We start from the raw sequence: 24,818 nt of genomic DNA, 5'->3' as shown, positions 1-24,818 counted from the left end.
GGGGAGAGACAGAGACGTGCAGCTCTCCATTCCTATTATTGTGCCTGGCAAAATGAGTTGCAATTGGACCATCTTAGCCACCTGGTAAAACCATGCCTGCTTTCAGCTACCAGTCTTACATCTTAGTGGTCCACTGTTTTCACCCAGGTTTGCATTATTCTTTATTCTATGTGTTTCAGTGTGTGTGCCACTGCGCTTTTAGCAGTTGGGGGTCTGTTTGCTGTGGAAAACTAAGTCTGGAAACCCACATGTGTTGGGCTCAGTTCACCTCTAGCATAACACTGTGGGTTCAAGAACACTTGGTGGCCAAATTCCTGTGTAGGTCTTTGTGGCAAGCAGATGGAAATTCCACAGAGGTCTCTGGATCTCGTTCAGAACTGACCTGAATGATTGTTCCTCATCATGTGTGACTGATCATTATAAGGCTTTTAAGTGCTTCCAAGCTCTTCCCCAATTTATCATACAGTTTGGACGCAGAGGAAAAAAATATATATATCTTCAAGTTCCAAATGAAGAAAAGGAACAACAAATAGAACAGAGAAAGTCCTATTCATCTTCTACACTCCTATCTCCTTGCTTCTTTCCTTCTCTTTTCCACTTCTGTGCTGTTTCACATCCATATGCCCTTCACATTTCCCCCCCATCACTAATTCCTATGCTGCTAAAATGCCTTTGAGTCCTATTTCAGTTCTGTTGTTCAATAGATGTGAGTCCCATTGATTTATGCCAGGACTGAATTTTGTCCCCATAGCATACCAAATTGCTTCTGCACACACAGGGAATGCCAAATCAGTGTACAGACATACTACTTGCTAACTCCTTTATTACTCATTTACACTTGGCACAAAATTCATACCCTCATTTATGACACTGCTGAGTCTGGTTTGTTATATAAATTTGATCCTATACAAAGCTGACTGGTTTAGAGGACTGGTGGTGGATATGACCCCCATCCCTTGTAAATTACCAGCTCAAATTCTAATCAAGTCATTAAATCAAACCGACCAAAACCTCCCTCTGTATGATGCTGTTGTAAAAATGAAGTTGGTCTCCTCCTGGCTCCCAGTACACGTGTGTCAACACCACAGTTGACTCTAATTAGCACCCTTGCTGGCTACCAAAGCTCCCGAGCCCAGGATTTAAGCAGGCAGGGAGACTGAACTCTTTGTCCTGGCCTCAGGTCACAGCAGGTTGATGAACAAGCAAGTCCTACTTCTGCCTCAGCTATAGTTGCCTTCTATTTTCTGGGACTAGCAGCCTGGCACCTTCTACAAACCTCTTGTTTTCATAAAAAATATTCTACTCTAGTCTGATTGCATAATATATGTATTTTCTCTATTTTTAAGAGAAGTGTTAGAGCTAACAGGCCTTTGGTTTGAGTAGGAATTGCAGGATTGTGACCCCTCCGGGATCCTTGTCCTAGATTTCAGCCTTGGCAGGTGGAGCATTCTGTAACCAGCTGACATTTAGTGGCTAGTTTGTGAGTCAAATATCTTGTTTTATTTTTTCCTTTTTGGTTTGGATGAGTTTGTACGGGTTTCTAAAGTATTTGGGAAAAGCATGAGCTTCGTGGTGCCACTGCACCTTCATTGAGCCAAAGAAGTTGCTTTCCTCATTGAGAAATCTCACTTCAAAAGAAGTTGCGATGTTTTCTAAATTACTCTTTCAGCTGGCTTTTATTTCCAAATGTCTGCATCACTCAGAAAATCTGAGTTTGTCCTGGTTTGTGGTATTTCTGATTTATTTTCCTATTTAGAAGGAATTTTATTTTTTTTTTAACATATGTCCATTTTCTTCACACAAAAAACAACACACACACACACAAAAAGAATTTGGAGTGACCTCTAGTCTTATTGCAGTTTGAGGAAAGAAAATAAGAATGTAGAAAGATTCTGGATCTCAGCCATTACAATGAAAAACATCTGTTGAAGCCTTTGCAAGCATAAATTTATCATACCATGGGCATGATTATTGATTAAAATCCACATTCTTTTTTCTAATAAATTTAGTTCTTATAAATTTTCTATTAATTTTTTTTTCTAATAAATTATTTCAGCGTCATCTCATTTCCAAATAAAGAAAGGTAGAAACTTGTTGCATGTTAGTGCTTCCATAAAGCAGAGGTGGCAGAAGTTTATTCTAGGCACAACCTGCTGGTGGTCCAGAGTGCTGGATGATCCCACAATCATCCAGCTGGCTCCTTTCCTCTCTTTCTCGCTGTTAAATTACGTAAAATAGTTTCCTACTGTTGTGTTTCCATGTAAGCATCCAAACAAAGTCCTGTGGAGGCGTGGTGAGGTCCCAGATCCGAGCAGCGGTTTCTCGGACTGTGAGCGTGAAGGGCAGCGTGAGGCAAATCTGTAAAATTCCTGTTTCAAAAGATCTGTCATACGTGAGGACTGGAATGTCTCCAGACTTGCAGGGACAACTAATTATGTCCAAGGCTGTGTGGTTATGAATGAGTATTACAGAGTCTTGCTGGGATACTGATCTCTTTTGGGATGTGTGTCAGAGTTAGGACATGCCCGTGCCTGAGTCATAGCAGCACATCCGGAGAATCGGAAGAGGCCAGACCTGGATGGGTTCCAGCTCCCTTCCTGGGCTGGGCAGGGAGCCCTTGGGACACTCAGAGGTCTCCTTGCCATTGAGGTGTCTGTGCTCCCTCCCAAAGGAATTTTGGCAAAGAAAAGTGAAAACGCTCTTTCTCACTATAAATCTCATCACAGAGCTTTCTTCAATGTGGAATTTTTAGATAATTGCACCGATGAAACTCCTCCCTGTGATTTATTTTCTGGAACCTCTGCAGGTTTAAGAAGGAAAGTGAACTGTGGTGAATGAATGCTCTATACATTTCCATACAAACTAAAAATGTATCTTCTACAGAAAATCTCCACTTCATGCCCCTGTGTGGTTTTATTTAATCTTCCAAACCCATATCTAATCTAAAGGCATAAATCGCTTTCCAAGACTCAGTAAATTCACAGGGTGTGTTAGGCTGCCTCAAACGGTTAGCTAATGAATTGGGTCATGGACTTAGCAATGTTTGAGAGAAATTGTAAATGATGCCTGTTTTTATTGGAGCGAAGTAACATTTAAGCATAGGTAATACACATGATAAACTTGCAACACTAGCAAACTGAAAAACACATGGGACCCATGCGTGTGCCAATTCAAATATAACTTTATTAAACGCACCTGATTTTAAGCTACCTTTTAGTATTCCATTTAGCAGTTTAATGAGAACCAGTTATAACATACTTGGAGGGTTTTTTTCTGCGTTCAGAATTCAGCAAGCGACACAGCTAACATGCGTATCCATTCAGGCAGACAGAATCAGAAAAATACAATGAAGGCCTTTACTGTAAGTAAATATAGGACATCAATCTGACCTTCTAAACCATCACATCCCTTACACGGTCCGCATAGAACATCTGAAGCAGAAGCTATCGGTGTTTCCTTGCGACCTTTTAGCAAAAAGAGTGTATCATGAATTAAAGAGCTCAAGCTGTTGACTACAAGGACTGCGGCATTAGCAGAGAATGGTACCGAGCAGTGTCCATTCTTGCACAAACATCTGCAGCCATTGAAATGGCCACTTGCTCCTGAAGGCAGGGGAGCAGTCTATTATGGACACGTTACAGAAGTTCTCTTTCAGCTGCTGTTTGCCTGAAGTGCCAGGTGCAAAAGATGTGCTGTAAAAGAGAAGAGGGTAATGGTCACATCGATTACGAACTGATAATTGCTCACTCACTATTTCCCCGGTGTTCAGCCGACTGGCTGTTTCAGCAATTATTTTCCTGTTCTTTATTTCTATTAATGGTGTGCCCAATATTGGGGACTGTTTCCCTCTTTTGTAGCTCCAACCCGCTATTGAAATCCTGGGAGTGTAATGTATAGCATTAGCTCTAGTGTGTCTGATTAATGTAATCACAAGCTTAGTTCTGGAAGGAATCCACCCTGTAGTTTACATTAGCTGTTAGATGACCTAAAATTCTCCTCTCTCCCCCATCCATGTGCAAAGTACTGGTTACATGTTTTTACTTTACTTTTTGTTTATTCTTACAATTTTGCTAAGTCTGGTGAAAGAGCTGACTGCCTGCCATTTTCCACATTCGCAGTAACCTTATAGTTCTGAGTTCTGTTTTCAGATGCACAGGGATGATGAGGGTCACAGAGCACCATACGTCTTTGTTAACTTAGCTGCTGCATCTGTGGCTGCTGATTTATATAGGTTAGAATACAACTGTTTAGAAAGATAGTCACAAAAGCCTGCAAGCATCTCTTTTTTTCTCACTTTCTTTTCTTTTTTTCCTCTTTTTACTTTTTTTTTTTTTTTTTTAAAAATTAACAATACTTGATCTTTTTTGTTTTGGCTGAGATATTATGAGGAGTGACATCCTTTGTACGAAGTAATCAAACCACTGATTTTTAAAGATACGAAAATTGAAGCCTTTCAATTTTTTCACTTATTATTTATTTTCTCAAGTAAGAAATCTTGGCTTACATAAGGATTTCAAGATCAAATTCAAGTTGACAATATTTTATTCAGACTCCAGAAATGTAGATTCTGGATTGGGTTTTGTTTTGTTTAAGTTACAGAGAATTAAATTCCATGGCACTCTATACCAGATAGTAAAAGAGGCTGAAAGAATCAAAACCTGCATTTCCCTTTCTCTGTGAAGAAGAAAGTGAACCATTTAAAGAGGCCAGTTATGGAAGCTGAGATCAATATAGCATTAAAAATCAGTTAGGATGAAATGCCAGACGATGACAGATTATCATATGAATTAGATCTTTGCTTGCAGGAACAATTATGACAGCACCTGTTAGAAGCTTACTGTTGTTATTTCAGTACAGGAGAGCTCCTCTTATCAATGCACAAAAACCTCAATAATATTGATGTTTTTAAAAATTCTAGCAGTTTCTCTACCTGGTAAAGACATCAGGGAGCAGTGTAGCAGATGAAGTACTCACTAAAATCTGGGAGTTTGCAGGTGGGAAGCTGTAGATTAAACTGATCAAATTATTTTTAATAGAATTCTCTAAAATATGAGGCTTCTTAGAGCGATCCACAAAGCTGGTGATATTCATGAACCCAGAGCAGTTTTCTTGAAAGCTGCAAGAAGGCTTTGAGTGGCAGCAGCTACCTACTACCATGCAAAGTTTTGAGATAAAGATTAGATTAATCCAGTGGATTATGATACTATACAAATCCATGACAGTAACTGATATCAAAAATTATTTCCTCACAAACAGATTAAGAAGAAAGAAAAGGCAGGAGCTCTGGGGTTATTGTTTGTGCTGCTAGAAGTGAGAACGTAGAAACTCAGGAATATACAGAATGTATACTCTTGCCTCCATTGCTGCCAATGTATGCTAATTCTTTTATTTCTAACCTCAGATCATCAAGGCTGGCAAATCTGGGGATAACTAATTGTCTAGTTCTGTGTTTCAGTGTCATTCAGTCACAAATAAAATTTGCTGTAGGAAATCAATCACTTGTTGTTTTTGATGAGTGTTATTAAATCTACTCTGGCTGTATCAGAATAAAGGATGAGACCATCGCAAGCAAAGTAAAAGCTGATCCCTTTTGCACTACGTGCCATCTCAAATACCTGCTGGCTCTGCAGGCAGGCATCTCCCAGAATTGCTGGGACACTGTTACTCACTCCTTCCATTTTGAAATATTGTGTTCTGATGGCAGCTCCTCACAAGCCTGGGAGAAGCCAGTCGTCCTTCCACATTCTTTCCATACGGTGCTGTACAGAAATCCCCGCGTGCAATCCTCCCTGCGAGGAGGAGAGCGCGTGCAGAAAATCAGCGCAGATCCTCTGGTGGATTTTGCACCCAGACCCGGGGCAGGGCGCGCAGCCCTTACCTCGGAGCTGCCAGCGGGAGCCTGCGCTGCGGAGCTGGGCTGCATGGCAATGCCGCGGCCTGGCCGGCGCTTTGTGCAAGCGCCCTGGTTGGGAGTGCCAGGTCTCATCCGTCCAGCAAAGAATGCTGGAAGCACATAGCCTGCCTGGGCTCAGCACTGTCCTACCCCATTCCTGGCTCTGAAGGGAACCGTAACCGCAGCCAGACAGCGTAGGGGACTGCTTGCGGTGAGTACTGTACGTGGCAATACGTGGGAAGAGTTTTAACCCCCTTGGCACAGTTTCAGTGAATGCGTAGGATGTTGTTCTGTGCGCTCTCTTTTTCCTGAACTTTTAACCTCATCTTACCTCTACCCATGCTCAAAATGACAGCCACTGAAAAGGGGGGTGGGGAAATGCTTTCCATTCCTTTCTCTGTTTAAATATGCAAATATACGAATATGCTTAAGCTGGCCATAGGCTTTGGTACTGCTTTCACTCCCCCTGAGTGAGTCTATCCTCCCAGTCAAAGTGGTGTTCCCCAGGAGTAAAAGGCAGATTACTCCAAGGTAAGGTACTTTATTGAAGGACAGATGTCAAAAAGAAAGCAAGAAAGCACTTAGACACTTTTAATGGACAATGGTTTTACTGATGCTCTCAACTTTCAGCTCATATATGGGGTATTATGAGCTACGTCATCCAAATGTATATATTCACATTTCAAAAAAGAAAACCTCTTAGGGAGTATAACCCCTTACTGCAGAAGGCTATTCATTTTCCAGTTCACTTCTTGCTGGTTTGTGGATATTAAAAATTAAAAGTTAAAAATAGTTCTTAACTTTGCCAGCAAGATCAACATCAGTGCATATCTGTCAGTGCTACCCACTCAGCCTGTAGTCTCTTTGCGTGACTTGACAAAGGGTCAAAGCCATTCTGACAGCTCCACAATGGGAGAAAGATGTGGTGACAGCCAGTGCTGAAGAGCCAAAGATGTCAACAGGATCTCCAAATATCCAAAGGTCTTGAAAACCAGAACTCCGAGCTGCAGAAATGCAGTAAGTTTGTCTAATGTAGGAAAGGCAATCTTGCGTGAAATGGGTCCTTGAGACAGAATCAGAGGATACCTGGAGGTACTGGGGTGCCTAAACACTTATGAATCCTATTTATGGACTGCCAGGCTACCTGAAAAGCACTGAAGTCACTTTGCAGCCAACTGTCAAACTTCAACCCATCCTATTTTTATAGGGAGTTGTGAAGTGGAAGTCATTTTACACTTCTCTAACAAATCCCATTACAAAAGTTTTCTAAATTAATTCTTCTCCCTTTGGGGCTTTCTCCCAAGTATCTGCAAGTATCTATGGCCATATGTGGTGCATTTTAGCTGGAATAAATTAATTTCATTTAGCTTACTACTTTTTTTTCCCCAAAGTACCTCATAGTTCTCAAAGAAAATAACAAAAAGAACAATCATTGTTATTTTATAATTTGCAAGAGCATGGGCAACTCTGGTTTAGGATTGGAATGTATTAATAGTGTAATCTGGTATGTACATTTTTGCTGTCTGTATTTGTGCAGTTAAATATATAATTAGGATTTTAAGTGACACGAGCAGATTTTCTGCCTTATCACAGAAGTGATTAATCACTTAACTGTGCACTGACTTTCCAAATGATATTTAACAGTGGTGGGGGTCAATCTGAATTTGCAGCATTAAAAATGGGAGGTGACGGTGAGTTCATCAGATGCCTTGTCATGCCTATGGCTCTGTTAGCTGCCTGTGGTACTGGCAGCTGAAAGAAAAGCAGCTACGAAGGCTTGGCACGTCAAGGAAACTTAGAAGCAAAGGGTGACATAATTGCTCTCAGGAGTGCACTTAAAAATCGATGGTGTTTTATCTAGAAGCTATTAATACTCCATGGAGCCACTATGAAATACAAATAACTCTAGACGGAACACTGAGAAAAAAAAAAAAAAAAAAAAAAAAAAAAAAAAAAAAAAAAAAAAAAAAAAACCACACACACCACAACCAAACCAACCCTTGTTGCTTCCTGGGCACACAGACAGTATCTTCAGTTAGCAGCTCCTTGTTGAAACTGAGACCTCTTCATGGTTAAAGAACTGGAGCAGAAGGTGTGTAAAATCCAGTGGGGACATGATTCCCTCGCCACTGCTGCTTCTGATTGTGACAGACCTGAAGGAAGTAGAGTTAGGCACAACATTTCTTAACACTACTAAGGGGTTCACAAATCTTCCTTGCCTCCTCTCTGACACATTTCTCCCACTGCTTCAATTTGGCAGCATTTTGGCTGAGACAGCTCAGTTTCCCAGGCTGACAAGAAAGACAGCAAAAACATGGGCATTTCTCTCCTGGTTTTGGCGAGTTAAATCTCACAGATAACGGACTCTGCCACAAGGCAAGTGTGGGAGGAAGGTGAGAGACAAAGATGGAAAGAGGCAGAGGGCCAGACAGCAAAAGGAGCAGAGCAGAAGACAATATTCAGGAAGTGGTGCCAGCTTAGCACTTGAGCCTACAGCAGGAATGTGTACTGGAGGCAAGGAATGTCCACCACATGATGCTCTGCCCATCTTCAGTGGCCTGAAAAAAAGAGCCTCTTGGGAAATCTGCCACTGTGTTGGGAGCATATACTTTAATTATAACATTTCTTTTCCCCCAAAAAAGATGAGTAATTTGGATCTGGGACAAAGAAAAAGGAAATTCTGACTTATCCTGCAAAGAGGATATGGGTGTTTATTTGAGTAAGGGATATTTTGGTAAAGACCTGTATGATGTGTTGCTTCTTGCTATGCTATGGACTAAGGAAACCATTCCTAAACACTTTTTTAAGAGACCGTATGCTCCTTTTCACCTCTGACTTAATGATGGTCTCTGGAAGAGGCTTCAAGGGAAAACTTATGAACTGCATATAGAAAAATGTCATTGTCCAGCTGACTCCACAAGTGTGATGCAGATGTTTCAAATCACATGTACGTTCCACTAATCCACATTGGATAAGTGCAAAGTCACGGACTGAGGGATTGACATCCTTATTGCCAAGTCAACAAATCTCAAAAATACACGTTGGTATTACAGTTGCCACTAAAAATGATTTGCTTCTGTTCTTATACCATCAGTGATACACAAAGTAACTGTGTGGTAGTTCTTGCCAGGTCCCAATTTTTAGCTATTAACAAGCCTTACATGCTTGTTATGTAATAATACTGGGTAAAATACTGGGATATCCTGTGAGTTAAATTTGACAGCTTCAGGTAGATTAGCCTAAAGATCCTTCTCCGCAGGTCTGATGGGTGGAAAACCCGACTAACTTCAACATAATCTCCACAGAAAACTTGCTGGGTTTGCTTTTCCTACAGAGATATTCAGGGAGCAATAGGCTTGTGCTAAACAACTCTCAGGTCCTGACATCCAGTTACTGACCATGTTGCAATCAGAGGTATGTACCTGTATTAGAGCTGGAGTTAGTCTTCTGTACTGGTAACAGTGAAGGGCTTCTTGCAGCAGCCAGGTCCTGGTGTCTCACTGCTGCAGTAAGCACTATCCCCCGTCTTAGCAACAATTTTAAACTTATTTGGTATTCTGCAGCAGCTGCCAGCTGTAGTGCAGGTGTAGCATCTGACAGGCCTGTTTAGAGTCCTGCTCCCACTGTCCTAGTAGATTTTCCTGGAGGTAGTCTGCACTGCAGTAGTATCCAAAGCAAGAGAACATCCTCAACCCTTATCTGGATGCCTTTCAGATGGCATAATGTTGGGAAACCTGAGTGACACCTCAGTGTTTCTGTAACATCTCAAAAGTGGGTGAGGGGCTGGTACAGACACAGCCGTGAGAAGTCATCTCTTGCTCTCTGCAACAGACATTAAATGCAATTTAAAGCTTTAGGGAAGCATTAGGAGTGCCCTGTACCTTTTCCCATTCCTCTGGTTTTGCCTTTCTGGTCTAGCCAAAGAAAACAACTTGGAGGCAGAAGGAAAGAGGAGTCTGAGCAGCTGCTGCTGAGACCACGGCAGCTTGCTGATTCAGCAAAGAAAATAACAAAATACATTTATTTAAATGCATTGTGGTTGAACACCATTTACAGGATCGTAACATTAAGTTGCATCACCAATATATGAAAAAACCCACAGCTGAGATGAAGCTTTGAGGTCAGAGACAAGAGAAGCTTCTGCAGCAGTGTTCCTGTGAGGTGAGGGTATTGTCATGGGAGGTGGTCCTAGCTACAATTTCCCAGTTGTTCAACAGCCTCACCCCAGTCAGCTGCTCCCTGTCAGCAGGAGCTGGCACTGCCCTTTGCCCACTCTTCACTCCAGTCATGGACCTGTAAAACACAAACTGTGTTATGGGTTTCAGGGTTGTGTGCATTAAGTTAAGCATAATTGCATAATTAAGTCTTGGTATACCTTAAGAAATCTATGCATTCTAGAGGGAACTTGCCATAGCACAAAAATTCAGCAGCAAGAAAGGGTTAAACTTCAGATCTTCACAGACATCTACCGCTCCAGGCCTCATTTGGAAGTGAGTAGGGCTCCAGAGCTCTGTTCAAGCACATGTCCATCAGCCAAACTACCAGAAGCAGGGAAGTCAGCATTTGCAAAAAACATGCCTGATTTTTCTGGGACATGGGATTCATGCTCCTCTGTAAGTATAAAACTATTTGAAATACCCAGCTGGTTCTTTCTGTGAGAATTGTTTCCTGACAAGAACATTGCTGACCCATCCACTGGCAGCTAGCAGCACTTTGAGTGGCTCGTGTTATGATATATAGAATAGCTAATGACACTCCTGTATGCAGCGATCTTTTATTGAGCAGCAAGATCCTGGGAAGAGTGAAACAATTCCTCTGAACCAAGAACCTAATTCTCTTTGAAATTAAATCAGAAACCCCAAATGAATGTAGTGACTAACCTCTATGAGTGCTCTGCCTAGGATGGATGGCCACTTGGTATAATAATACTTCATTAGCTGTATGATAGCAAAACTAACTATAGCTGGATTACTTAACATTTAAAGGGTCCAGTATTTCACAGACACTATTTTTTTTTCCTCCTGAGCACAGGTTCTCACTAATTAAGGAAGTCCAGCTTTATAGGTGGAGCAATACCAAAAAAGGACCAATAAATTTTTTAAAGCTCTCTAAAACATTTTAATACCTTATTTCATGTGGCATATACAGAGTTATGATGGTTCATAAGGTATAAAGTTTTTATTAGCAGTCCATTGGGGAGACTGCATAACTCAATCACTCCTTTGCAACTCATTTAATGCACATCACCACAGCATTTGACTAGCATACTTAGCACAAATTGAAGTCAGTAAAATATTTGACTCAGCAGCCCATTACATACTTACACAAAGAGAGAGTTAACTGGAAACTAATTTAGGGAATTAGTGGTTGGTTACAAAACACAGCATAAACAGACCAACTTTTCTCCAGATAAGGGTACGTTATTCCCAAAACCTTGTAGGTTTGCAGTGTTTTTCCCAAAGAATGTGTAGTATAAAAATTGAAAATCAAATGTCTTGTGCTTTAACATCTTTTTATGAAACAAATGATAAAACTGATATGGGAGGTATAGGATTCATTTTCTCCCTCTCCCTCCATCTCCTTCTCCCTTTCCCAATGTTTAGAGAGATTCACTTCAAATAAGATAAGCAGGACTGTAAGGTTCTCCTTGCAAAAGCCTGCTTCTTTTGCATGCTTGACAACATCTGAAACACCCAGGTTGTAAGAGCTCAGTCAGCCTGTCCCCAAAGTGCACAGGGATGGTGACACCACACACGGTGCAGTCACTTTTTAGGTGACCATTGCTCTTGATTTCCCTACAGCAGTAGCTAGCTGAGCATCACAGATGGCACCTATATGTGTCCAAAAGAGAATAAAGACTGGTCATCCTCTGTTATTTTATATGTCACCAGCATCAGGAGATTAATTTTGTTTCCCAGCTGAGAATTTCCTTTGAACTACAAAAATCTTGGTTAAAACTCTCCTGTTTATCATGCAACAAACACAGATGGCCATAGTATACCATTTTCTTGTCTTATGATATAGCACACTGACCCCCTGTAAAGGATTTGAAGCTTGTTTTGTGCAGCAGTAGAAAGGAGGAGAGAAAAAAGCACTGATGGGAGCAGATTAAGACCCACATACACAAGTGTTTGAGAGACAAGGATTTAATTTAGATCTTCAGACATTTAAGAGTAAAGACTGTTCGATTCTTCTGTTAAGGTGACAAGAATTATTTAAACCTGTTCCTACTAATATTAGCCTGTACTGCTTGTATTTATAGAAGGTACACTTTTCAAGGCTACATGTGGCCGAGAAATGAAAATTTCCTTGGTTGACATTAGAACAAACAAATGACCTCCTGGAATTGTTTTCATGGAAACATGAGAAAAGCGTGCTGGTTACATCATTTACCTGAAATCTACTATACCAGCTTAAAAATTGCCATGCAACTTGAAACACGGATATGAGCAATAGACCAGAGAAATGTAATGACCATTTGGTCTAAAAAACCAGTTTTTCTTTGGCTTCAATGTTTAATATTTGTACAAAACAATATTCCCAATAAGATACTAAACTTGGCAACGAAGGATAAAAATTCATTTGAAAATCTATCTACAACTGGCTGAGGTATATATATATATATGAAAATTGCAGAACTGCAAAAAATTCCAGTGCACTGAATATGTTCTGTCCATATACAGCTCTGATATGTCAGCTGGGTCGATTGTGTACCTTCCCAGAGCTGCAAGGGAGGTGCAGATCTCCCTTGACATTACTTGATATTTACTAGGCTTGAAAAAAGATTGTGCATTAATTTAACACATTGTCTGCCACAATCCAGAGGAAGGAGCAAGCTAACTAATACAGAAAGCTACAGATATTGAATGAGGCAGGAATAAACATGCAAAACAGAAAAGGTAAATGGATGAGGTGGATAAGAGTTAAAGGACACTGGGATAGCTTAGAAGTAGAAAAGTGATTTTTAAAGTGCAATAGCTGTGAAGGTCTCACTGCTGACTAAGAAATAAATAGCTATTGTAGCAGATTTTTCTTCTCCATCCCTTAGTAGCTGCTCTACAAAAAGCATGTTATCCTACTGAATTTTATTTAAAAGGCAGGGAACCCATGCCTACTGTAGATTTTTCCAGGGGAACATCAAGGTCTTCTCAGTTTTTTCAATATTCCTTTTTTATAGGTATGCAAATAAAACCAAATAGATGGTGCCAAAACTGTTGAAACCACATAAAATCTCAGGCAAATTACTTCAACCAGAATTATGATAATCTGGGAAACTTCAAAATTCTCTTCAGAATTCTCTCCAACTATATTCTTAAACATGTATGTGACCCATGCCTTATTAAATGACACCTTAATTTGAGAACTTCTAAGTGCCTTGAATACTTGATCATTGAATCTAAATGTTCTTTTAAATTCTTTTAACTTCCTCCTTAAAAAACCATCAAAGTAAAACCATATTTCAAAGAGCTAACTCCTTTATCAGCAGTTAATAGCTCAGTTCTGCCGTGCATACGCAGGCAAAATCCTCACTGAAGTCAATGCCTACGTTCAGAAACTTCTTTTTCACTTGATGCCTTTAAAGAAGTATGGAATTTCTTTCCCAGAAAATATATGGCTCAAATTAAATTTCTACAGCAGTTAGATTCAAGGCTACAGCCTAGGCACTGGTGGGATATACAACGGGGTGGGTCCATCAAAGACATATGGTCTGCTAAGTTTAAGAAAACCAGGGTAGATACGGAAGAAAGCTGGCGGCAAAGAAGGAAGCCTGGGTGCCATCATGGTGATTTAAAGTAGAGCAAAGATGGTCCTGGACTTAAGTTCCAGAAAACTTCTCATTGTGCAGAAGCAACCACACATATGCTCTGCTTTGGGCTGACGCCATGTGGAAATTCCCATGAATTCCCCTGAAAGGAGACTGCAGCTCCAGCAAAGAAAGTGCTCCCATTTGCTTACCACAAGTCTAGAAGGGACCTCATCCTATGGCCAGCTTGTGGCCCTGAAGATGGACAGGTTCTCATCTCTCTAAGTAAAGGTACCAAGAGGTGCCTGGAAAGGGACAAAATAAATTTGAATGTCATCTTTTATATTTACTAGGTAGTGACACTAATACAAATACCCATGTTATTGTTCATAAACAATAAACAATAAACTATATATATATATATATATATGTAGTTTATTGTGTACTTTTCCCTAATTATCCTATTTGGAAACATTGCTTTCATAAAGATCACACCTTAATTTCGGTTCTTTAATGATCAAGTTAAAGGACTATTTGGGAAGGCAATAAGCATTTGAAGCAAGATGGATTATTCAGTATTCTAAGTGTAAATAGTCTTGTGCTCTGAGGAAATTTTTGCATTTTAGCAACAATATCAGCTGTGAATTAGTACAACAGGTGATTCCAAAGCCCCTTTATTGGTTTGTGATATGTTTGTCTTTTTGGCTAATGTCTGTTTGCTTGTTAAAGTTAACTGTGGACTGAAGCTCGTGCTGCACAACAAAGAACTACCACACTTTTTCCCTCTGAGAAAACATGAGTCCTACCCCACTTCATGCACTATTTCCTGAGTTTGAGCAGGTGTTTTCAGACATGGAAATGGCTGTCCTTGCCTAATTAATACATTGACATGAATATCCCTGGAGGAGCAAGGAAAAACTTAAACACTGAAATGGGGCTTGAGGCTGAACATTTTTGTCTCATTCATTTATCTGCTGGTGGTGTGTGTGTGCAAGGGAGGTTTAATGAACACTGCAAGTCAGATTTGAATCTAGGTATTCACATGCAGAGAAATATTTTTATACCTTTAGTATGAGCTTACTATTGAATCAGAAGATTAACATTAACATTAACATTAATGTTAATAGAGATTAACGTTATTCATTGGTGGAAGAAGATACGGACCTCTATTTAAGAAAATATTATTACCTTGCTTGAAAGTTCAAAGAACTGAACTCTGTATAGGTCCCATGTCACTTTTGGGCCTCCTATGATGCTTCTGGATTCTCCATTGTATCCTCAACCCTTATTTCTCATATTTCATATTGACCTAAAACTCTTCTAGTAAAATCCTTCTTCAGATGCCAATGAACTCTGGTTTAAAAATAAATAAAATAAAATAAAATAAAATAAAAATAAATAAAATAAAATAAAATAAAATAAAATAAAATAAAATAAAATAAAATAAAATATAAATGTCCCACAACCCCTCTAAATTACTACAATTTAAAGAGAACAAACAATCCCGTGTACCATATATTTCCCAGCTTTCCCTGAACAGAACTCTATGGTCTTAGATGCCTTTTCCAACCTTAATGATTCTGTGAATGCAACAAAACTCAGAGGAGGAAGCAAAATTGACCTCCTAAAAGAGGCCACTTGTATTCTTCATGACATGTAGAGATGGTATTTCTTGTGGTAGTGAGTTTCAGTGGAGCATTACTTCAGCTCAGAGAACATGAATGTGCCACCTTGCCATTCCACCTCCAGCACCAGCCTCTAGTACTGCTCCCAGTTCTGCTGGGGAACTGAGGATCTTTCTGTCTGGTGGACTCCTGATTCAAAGCTGGCCAGACCCCTCTTAGTTGTAATGAGCTAAACATATAGACTTCTTTTAAGTTTGTCTCTTCAAGCCATTTTTTCTGACCCCTGATTTACTTATTCAGATTTTTCTGTCCATAAATGCTTGTTCTAAAAAGGTAACTTCCCACTTACATGAATTTTACGATAATTAGTAATAATTATGGGTGAGTGTTTTAAACTCAGTGGTTTTGAGTTTTTTCAGTCTCAATTTGTGAGGTTAAAAGAGGCCTGGAACTTATGGAAACATGCTTTTGCACATGCTCCTTTTGAAAGGTCTAAAACTTGTTTACATACAGCATCACTGAAATACTATTACCTCTGGTACTGACAACAGCAATCAAAAAGTCAAATAAACAATGAAAGACTGAGGAAGAAGCCAAAGTCTTGGAGATAGATATATAGATATATAGATATATATATGAAGGCAAAAATAGTTCCTATTAAAAGGTTCCATGGTACATTCCATATTCACTGAGAAAAGACCTTATTTTTCGAAGCCTGCATCTGAATGACCCAAACACAGTAATCATGGATGCGTGTAATTTTTTTCCCCTCCTTCTGCTTGATCCTAGATTTAAATCATAATGCTGAACTTGTGACGTCACTCTCAATCATTTCCACATGGCTTCACTTGTAGGATCAAAAAGAAGGTGAACCTCTCTTGTGTCAGCAGAAAGCTTATTTGGGGGATGGAAGATAATTCAGTGAAATCTCTAATAATGACAAGAAGACTCCAAAGAAGCTTGCAGGTAAAGTACTATTTTTTTTCAGTAAAGAGTTGCTTTGCCTCAAATTTACCACATTGATAGAGGTTCAGTTTTAAAAAGGACTCTGCTTCTAAGGAGATACTGAGCCTTCAGATGATCCAGTTCCTTTAGATCTTTTGTGATTTTAAAATCAACAGGTGTATTCCAGAAAATAAACCTCAGTGGGGACAGGATAAGATAACAGCATGGTGGGTAGCCCAGCTTCATATTTCCATTTTCTCTGGTACGTTAGTTCTCTAAAGGTGGCATTTTGGCTCTGATCAAATGGGAGGGCAAAGGTTACTGAATGTGAGGCTGTGGCTGCTGGAAAAGAGAACCAGTACAATGGTGGGGCAGGCCACCAACATTAAGCACGGAGACATGTGGGAAACTGGCAAGAAGGAAGAGGATGTCATTTTCTGAGAAACCAGGAAATGAGCTCTGTGTTCAAGCATTTCTATTTATGGTATAAGAATTGTAAATATCACAGGAGAAATTTGATACTGAGTCGAGGAAATGTGTGTCAGGCCTTTTAGCTTTAAGCCCTTGCCTTTGCCTGGGCTGCTTTTGTTCAAGGAAGCAACAATGAAAAAGGAGGGATTTAGGGAAAAAAAAGGCTTCTGCTGCAGCATTTCCCAAACTATTTTTCCTGTGCCCCTCTCCCAAGTGAGTTATATCGTTCATGACCCTTCTCTCCTCTTTCCTCCCCAACTCATTCAGCATCCAGCATTCAGGATTACAGCCACTCAGTTTGCAGCCCTGCCAGTAACCCTCATATCCCCCCTTCTTTCCCAGAGAGGGGGTGAGTCCTAGTTTGGGAACCGCTGTTTCCACTGGGTTTCAGTTCCTGGCAACCTATCTGTAAAATACTTTGACCAAAAGGGAGCTGTTCCCCAGAGACTGTGATGCTAATTCTGTGTGTAGTTCTGGTGTGATTTCAGAGTAATCTCCTGGCCACACACCAGTGTTGTCCTGCTGGGCTTGTCCCTAAATGTGTAAAACGAGAAAACCTCTACAATGCATTTTTTAAGCATAGCACCTTACAGCCTTTGAGGTTAGCTGCACAGTTTGGTTAGCAAAGTGTCTCTAAGCTCATTTCTATTCAACTTGGAGCCCAAAAGTGTTCTCCCTCTTCTGCCAATATCCTTTATTAATTTGCTTTTCCTTTAAGTTTCATTAGTTCTATGCTTTAAAGGCAAAATCAGGCATTACAGGGCAGGAGGATGGAGCACACCACTGTTTTCCACTGCCCATTTTGAAAATGTAAAGGCAGAAAGTGTGTGACTCTTCTATGCCAGGGTCTTTCCCATAGCTAACTCTCATTCCCACTTTGTATATGCACCAGAGACACAGGCTTTTTTACTTGAGTGAGTGGCTGCTCAACTCCTGGAAGCCATTTATTTATCACTTACAAGACAGAGACAACAGCAGTGTTCAGCACTATCTGTTTATCTACCCAAATATAGATTTTAAAGGCTCATTACAGTCATTTGACTTTGAAACCTCTCAGCCCCAGAATACCAGGTAAGTAAAACCAATAGGCAATTTGGTAGAATATCTGTTATTTTGTTTAAAGGTTTCTAAGACACTCAATCACCTTATCTCTAAAACAGTGCATCCTTCTCCCGCTGTTTGCTTATTTTTTTTCAAAGATAAAGCATTGTGTCTGAGATCCAGGAAGCAATAGAAAGATACTTTGGGGAGAGTGTGGAAGTGAAGGGAAATTATTAGAAGTTGTGACTTCAGTGGCAACATTAGACGTGAGGTACTTGCCTGGCCCATGCTCATGAACCCTGAGGGAGAAACACCAGCATGTCAGGAGCCCATTCTTCACACCACCCCACTTCTGACACCTATTTGGCTTCCTTGCCATGCACCAAAGTCAGGAGAAATTGCTAGATGTCATCATGGCTCTTGTTATCTGGGGTACCCTGCATGCCTCCTCCTTGTGACAGTAGGCGGATTAGGCTTATACAGGGAGATACACTCTTCTGCCTGAAACTCAAGTCACTAGGGATAAGTCTATCACGAACAAAATATGCTGCTGTCCCAACCCTACGCACTTGAGAGGTTTTCCTGCCTGTCTTTCCCTCTGTAGCTTTGCTCATCCCACGCCGGCTGCTGCTGCGTGTGCCGGGGCAGCCAGCTCTGCCTGCTCCCCACGGAGTGCAGGGAGCACGTCCATCCCAGCACTTGTGTGCCACGTAGGTGATTGCTAAAGATGTTTCCTCGACTGTTTGTTATATAAAAAGAGACAGTGACAGAACTGCATGGAAATACAATCTGATGTAAAACCTGGGTGCTTTTTTACTTTTGAGAAAGGTTTTGTAACGTGTTTGAATTGGCCACCTGGCTATCTTTGGCTGTGACTGCTAATCCTTCAGTATCCTTGAAGGTGTCCTTGATACTCTAAATTAGCTGATATTTTTAGAATATTTCAATTTTTATTATCAGTTATGCCATGGACATATCACTGAATATTTTTATGTCAGTTTGATTAAAGTGCTTAATCCCCTCAGAGAAATTTGCAATGACAGAAACCATGGATAAAAATCAGCTCTAAGTTTAAAAAGAGCAAGGAGTCAAGTAACTTTAGGAGGCAACGATTTTTCCAAAAGGTTTGTTCAGTCTCCTAAAACACTGGAGCAGATTTTTTGCAGAGGCAGACTCAATAAGAGTACTATATGGACACAGAGGATGTCTGCATTTATGAAACTGGGGTGCCCCAGAAGTGGGGCCCCAGGCCAAGACAGAGTTTCTAAGCAGCTGAAGAGACTGATAGCAAAGTAGTGGTGCTCTCTGGCACAGAGCTGGGGACAGTTGAGAAACCAAATCTGTGTGTTTAGCAAAAATCAGAGTGGTCCAGATCTCACCCTACGGACAAGAGGTGAGGCTTAATTTGGAATGGGAGGCACTCTCTGCAGTAACTCCTGCTTTGCCAAAATGATCCAAATTCATCTCCAATGAAAGAGTCTTCAGAAAACATGGTAGAGGAAGGGCCTTTCCTGGGAGGTCTGCAATGTCATTCTGACTGTGGAATAAAGAACCTCAGAAAATACAATCTTTGCATAAGAAAAAATGATGTGACCTGATTAACACATCATGTTCATTCAGCAGTACCTTCTGTCAATCAGTATATCAACTTTTTCTATATTTTTCAATATATTCCTGACTTTGCAACAATCAATATGTAGAGGAACTTATGTGTGTTCATATCTTGATCTAATGACTATTAAGCTACACTAGTTAAACAATTCTGGTTTTGCTAGGAGAGGCTGAAATATCAGCCTGTTTCTCAAAAGCATCACTGGTGCCACTTCTTTTTAATATGCACTGTATGTGCATAAACAATGGTTATCAAGAACAGCTTCCAGGGAATTTCTATGATCTAAACAAATGTTCTTGACATTACTAATAGTCAAAATTAAAAAGATGCTATCTTCTTTTTGCTTATTATTTCACTCTCTGGAAAGAGAAACTGAAATTTCAGAATCACAAAGGATTTTCAAGGATATGTGAGTGAGACTTCTGCTTGGAAAGGTACAGATAGCTATTTTCAAATCCAAGGGGCCCATGGAGAGCGTCTGGGCTTCTGGAATGAATTGCTGAGTTGTACGTACAGGTGCTAAGTGTGATTACGTCAAAGTGTAAGTGCAGGAAATGAGATCACCCAAAGGTACCACAAGCACTGCAATATTAAGAACTGCGTACTGCAACTGTATTTATCTCCAGGTTTCAAATCCCCCCTGTTAAACCCACTCATTAACTATTTTGTTCAAAGCTGTGAAGGAGAGCAGGCTGAGGTAGAGGGATACAAAGAATTTGGAGTGAGTTTTCAATTAAAATCCACAGTCTGTTCTGTTTCTGATAATCTCTAAATTCTTTTGAAGAAATGATCATTATAACTCTGTCTAATCTGTTTTCAAAACAGACTCTGAAATGGCCATTGTGTCTGCACCTTCTGTTTTTATAACTTATGTGCTTTGATATTGTAATTGATGCAAGTGGGTGCAATTAAATCTTTATTTGGAAACTTGCACCAAAGCAAGTCATTCAATAAAAAAAAAGCCACCAGTGTGCTTTGACTCTAGATTCTCACACATATTTGCACTTACAATCAAAGCTTTTGTTCTGTTAAACTAACAAGGGCTGTTTAGCATAAGAAAGAGTTAACACAGGCTGCCTTACGTTGTGCTAATTTTGGGAATAACAGCTGAATGGATAAAAAAAATTGTAGTAAATGATGCTGTCCCAATAAAAATGACCAATTTTTATTTTAGTAAGTAATTCACCAGAAGTGGAGAGGCTTAAAAAAAGCCTGATGATATGCCAATGATTACTGTCACTCAGTGATAAAATGCTTCTCTTGTTTTTCCTGAGAAAGATCACAAGACAGCAGATCAGATCTCTAGCTCAAAATTACTTCTAAACTAGGCAGTGAATTCCACCACTTCCACTTGGGGGATTTCACATCAGCACTAGACAGGCAGGGATCAAGATGTGCAATTAGTCATTTGTTGGTATATCTTTATTTATTAGTTCTGTAACACAGTTATTGATCAGCCATCACATTGCTACTTATGATTCAGGCACTGCTGTCTTGAAACTTAGCTGTGGATTGGTTTGTGTGAAAGGAATTTTTGTAGAAGGGTAAGCATGATTTATTTCAGTGAAATGATCTGTCTGCTGGGTCCCACTGCAGGGAGAGGCTGTAAAAGCACGGAGCTTAGTCAGGCTGTCAGCTGCTTCTGGAAAAACTACAGGTTAAAAGCTTTTTTCTTTTGCTCAGGGACTCTCAACTAATAGGAAAAGTCTTAAATGTAATAAAACATGGTGTGTATATGTACATGTATGTATTTACATATATATAAAATATAGTTCTTTTTTCTTCTGAGAAATTTCAGGTAGACCACTTTACCACCTATGAAGCAAAGTCATGAAAGCACAGTGGGTGTAATCAGGTTTAAAAACGCTTACAAGTGGGTTTAAAAATGTCTATATTCATTTATCTGGAAAATACCATCTCGGCCCTCTTGAGAATAAATGAAGATGTCCTCAAAAGGGCACCCTTTGGCAGAATACACCTCCAGCAAAAGCAAAGGTTATTTATGGAGTTCTTGTGTCAGGCTATCTTCCTGACAGGAAAGGTCAGCCTCCTCATGTCTCAAACAAGCATGGCAGCGACTCTAACTTCAGTCAAAGTCTATCATTACGAGGAAATCAAGCTCAGGTCCACTGAAACTCTTTTATTGTTGATGAGACTGGTTTAAATAGCATCTCTGCTAAAACCTAAAAATAATGCTTGTTATCTGAAGGTTGCCTCTTGAGATAGTTCAGGATCTCAGGGACAGGTCTCATATCCTGTAGTAGGACAAGTGCACATTAGTAGAACACTTTCTGTCCCTAGTGCCATCCCAGAGTAGGTGGCCGCTGTAAAGTTTCCCCAGTTTGACTTGTCTTGAGCTTGTGTGAATTCTAAAATTTGATTTTAAGATCAACTTGAGCCCATTTAAGATGAGATTGTCTCTAAAGGAAAATGAGTTTTGTTTTTCTTTCCCCCTGTCTCAATGACTCTGCTTTTTCTTGTGTCAGCACTTGTATTTTCGTAGGTTTGTGGTCTGATTAAACCTGAGTAAAATCTAGCCACCCAAAAAACCACCAAAGTGGTTGGCTAATGTTTACACAAAGGAGTCAGCAAGAACAAGAGCTATGTTGAGCATGGCAAGGGAGAAAGAGGGATTGTTCGTTCCAGAGGTTTTTGCTGGGTGTCAACCTGTCCTTGGAAGCTGCATCACCTGCAGTTGGAGTTTAGCTCCTAGCCACCTCTGTGGAGCCAATTGTTGGTCTGTACATCAAACCACAGCCCTTACTACTGTTCTTTTGCAAGTTCTGATTTTTCAGTGACTCCTTGATAGCATCCAGTTTGAAGAAAATGTTAGAAAGGCCTTGGATTTATTAAAGTGCAGATTAAAAACAAGTTTCGAAACTAGTTGCAAAATGGCATTTCTGTCCTTTTATTAGAACTATGTGTACAGCCTTGGGAAGAGAATGAGCCAACTATAAAAAATATTCTGATTCCCTTAGGATAGTACAGAAGAAAAAACAGCTCTGCCTTTTACATTAGTCTAACCCACCACGTTCTACCTTCCTACTCATCGATACCAGAATGAAGAGGAAAAATATTTATCCCTCCCTTCAACCGAATATGGAATTCAAATAAAAACAAAGTAAACCAGCCAGGCAAATAGTACAGCTTCCTGCTCCAGTCCCTCTAAAATTCAACTTTACTGACATAAGCTTGGAAAAGATTCAGTGCCCTAAATTACCACCGAGGGTAAATAATAACTACGTTTGCCATGACAGGAGATTTGGGGTCAGTGTCAGCCTAAGGACAGCAGATGAGACTATCTGTTAGGAGTTTTCCTTCGCTGCTGTAGAAGGTTTTGCGTGGACAGGGAGAGCCAAAGGAGGCCTGAAGGGGTACTCAGGCCCATGGTGGCATCAGAAGCAGAAAATGCTTTTCCAGTCAGAATTCCATTCTGTCTCTTTCAGTCCTGACCCTTTCTTTTCCCCTGTGTCCCTTGCCCTTTAGTGCTGACAGTCTGGGAAGTGCCATGGGACCGTCTAAGGCGAGAGAGGGAATGTGGCTGCTGTGCTAAAGGGCAGTGGAGGAGAGTGGTGGGTACTGAGAGAGAAAAGGGGAAGCCATGGGGATGAAGAACAAGATCTTCCTGTGCCACAGCTGAGAGAAAGTACAGAGGGGAACAGACCAGCAAAAGGGTCAGGAATGTCTCTTCTGGCCCACAGCCTTTCAGAAATGCCAGGTCCAGCAGGCTCTGCAGCCCCATGTTGGTTTTTTTTTCAAATTCTGACTTTTGTGATAGCCTCCTTGAGGCGGCTTAAGGATGGATGTTCCCCTAAGAACTTTTCCTAGCCCTCCAAACCTTTACTCTTTCTTTGGAGACTTTTTGACTCCCTGCCAATCAGCTTGAATGCCCTCAGCCTCTTTTGCTTTCAGAAATTTGACTAATACCTTCTTGTTCTACAAAGTACCATGCCTTTTTCCTTCCTTCCTCCCCCAAATCCTTCTGCCACTGCTACAATACTGAATTTTGCCTATCCTTTGGAGAGCACAAGTACAACTAGTTGATACAGTTGAACAACCTGCTGTGCTTTGGGACCCTTAGGTGGTACTATTCACTCTGCCCAAACTAGCTCTGCCTGGAAAGAAATGAGAACTCTCTTCCATTAGCACTGAACACCCTCAGCAACACCAGTGCAGAACCGACACCTGTTACTGGGATTTTCATACATCTTGAATGATTGTCCTGACCTGCAAAGTAATCATGTCTTCCATCTACTCACCACCCCACATTAACTCTTCTCTCTTGGCCTTTCTCAATATTACATTTCAGTTTTCACTCTGTCCTCACTTTTTCAGTTTTCTCTACAGTGGATTTCTTTTCTTCTTCTTCTTCTTTTTCTTCTTCTTCTTCTTCTTCTTCTTCTTTTTTTTTTTTTTTTTTTTTTTTTTTTTTTTTTTTAACTAACACAGGATGTGAGGCATAGATGTCTTCAGGAGGTGAATTAGAGGTTTTGGCAGTAGAGTGAGGAACTTATGGGATTTTGGCACCTACAAAAAGAATGGTAAGTTGGAGAGATGGGATTTTTTCCTTCTTTTCCCCCTTTTTTTTTCTTAGAGCAGCTACATTTGAATTCTTATCTATAGGTCATGTTTCTAAATATACTGGTTTATTACGGTTTTATTTTGCTTTCAGTCTATGATATCCTTAATTTAGGCCCAGTAACAAGAATTTAGATATAGAGATATATAAGCGTGTAAATATATATGGTTTACATACATATATATTTAATTCTAATAATCAACATTAGCAATACGTGTCTACACATACTTTTTTAGGGATGGGTATTGGCATTTAAGTCCCTCCCATGGGCAGTGACTTAAGATAATAGCTACACCCAAGACAACTCTAAGAAAACTTGACTCCAGCAAATGTATTCGCCACGCAATGAATACCGCTTTATTATTCTTTTGGTGACATAAAACTCCATGATGGCTTTAGTACGTGCTTTCCTTAGGTGTCATGACTGTATCCTGATTTATGATCAAGAGAGCCTTGAATGAATCTGCCAGCTATTATGGCTGCATTACCCTACCTGCGTATTTGTATGTCCTTACATGAGATGCCAATTTCTGTGAGGTTAATCGTCTTAGCAGGTGTAACTCTAAAGTTAATTATATGTGAGGCAAGCTGAGCATATTAGCCTCTTTTCTCAGTGAGAACAGAGGAAGTGAGACTGAAAGGTTCCTGCTACTATACAAAAATTTCTGTACACAGAGGTATAGCTGGCTCTGCAACGTGTCTGCTCTTTCTGCTCCCAAAAATTCTTATCATTGTGTCTAAGATGAGATCGCAAAAGGGTTAAATTAAATGTTTTCCTAAATTGTTATGGGATTTGTTGTTATAAAAATAAAAAGGCTACAGGGGCTGTTGCTTCCTTGACTCTCCAGGAAAAAATGAATCTGTATGTTAAACTATGTGTATTCCCACGCTCTGTCCAGAACAACATC

At 40.2% G+C, this 24,818-nt stretch overlaps 1 protein-coding gene across 1 annotated transcript in view; it reads left to right on the top strand.

Annotated features, from left to right (window-relative positions):
* The first annotated feature begins 6,013 nt into the window (after positions 1-6,013).
* Positions 6,014-24,818, top strand: part of SULF1 (sulfatase 1) — a 147,750-nt gene continuing 128,945 nt past the window's right edge. The window contains exons 1-2 of the mRNA XM_058422602.1: positions 6,014-6,104; positions 16,117-16,228. The gene's annotated coding sequence lies outside the window, so the exon portion shown is untranslated. The remainder of the gene's footprint in view (positions 6,105-16,116; positions 16,229-24,818) is intronic.

This window comes from Hirundo rustica, chromosome 1 (assembly GCF_015227805.2).
Source record: "Hirundo rustica isolate bHirRus1 chromosome 1, bHirRus1.pri.v3, whole genome shotgun sequence".
Taxonomy (NCBI): Eukaryota; Metazoa; Chordata; class Aves; order Passeriformes; family Hirundinidae; genus Hirundo; species Hirundo rustica.
Note: the sequence above shows the minus strand (reverse complement) of the source record. Positions and strands in the feature narration are given on the sequence as shown.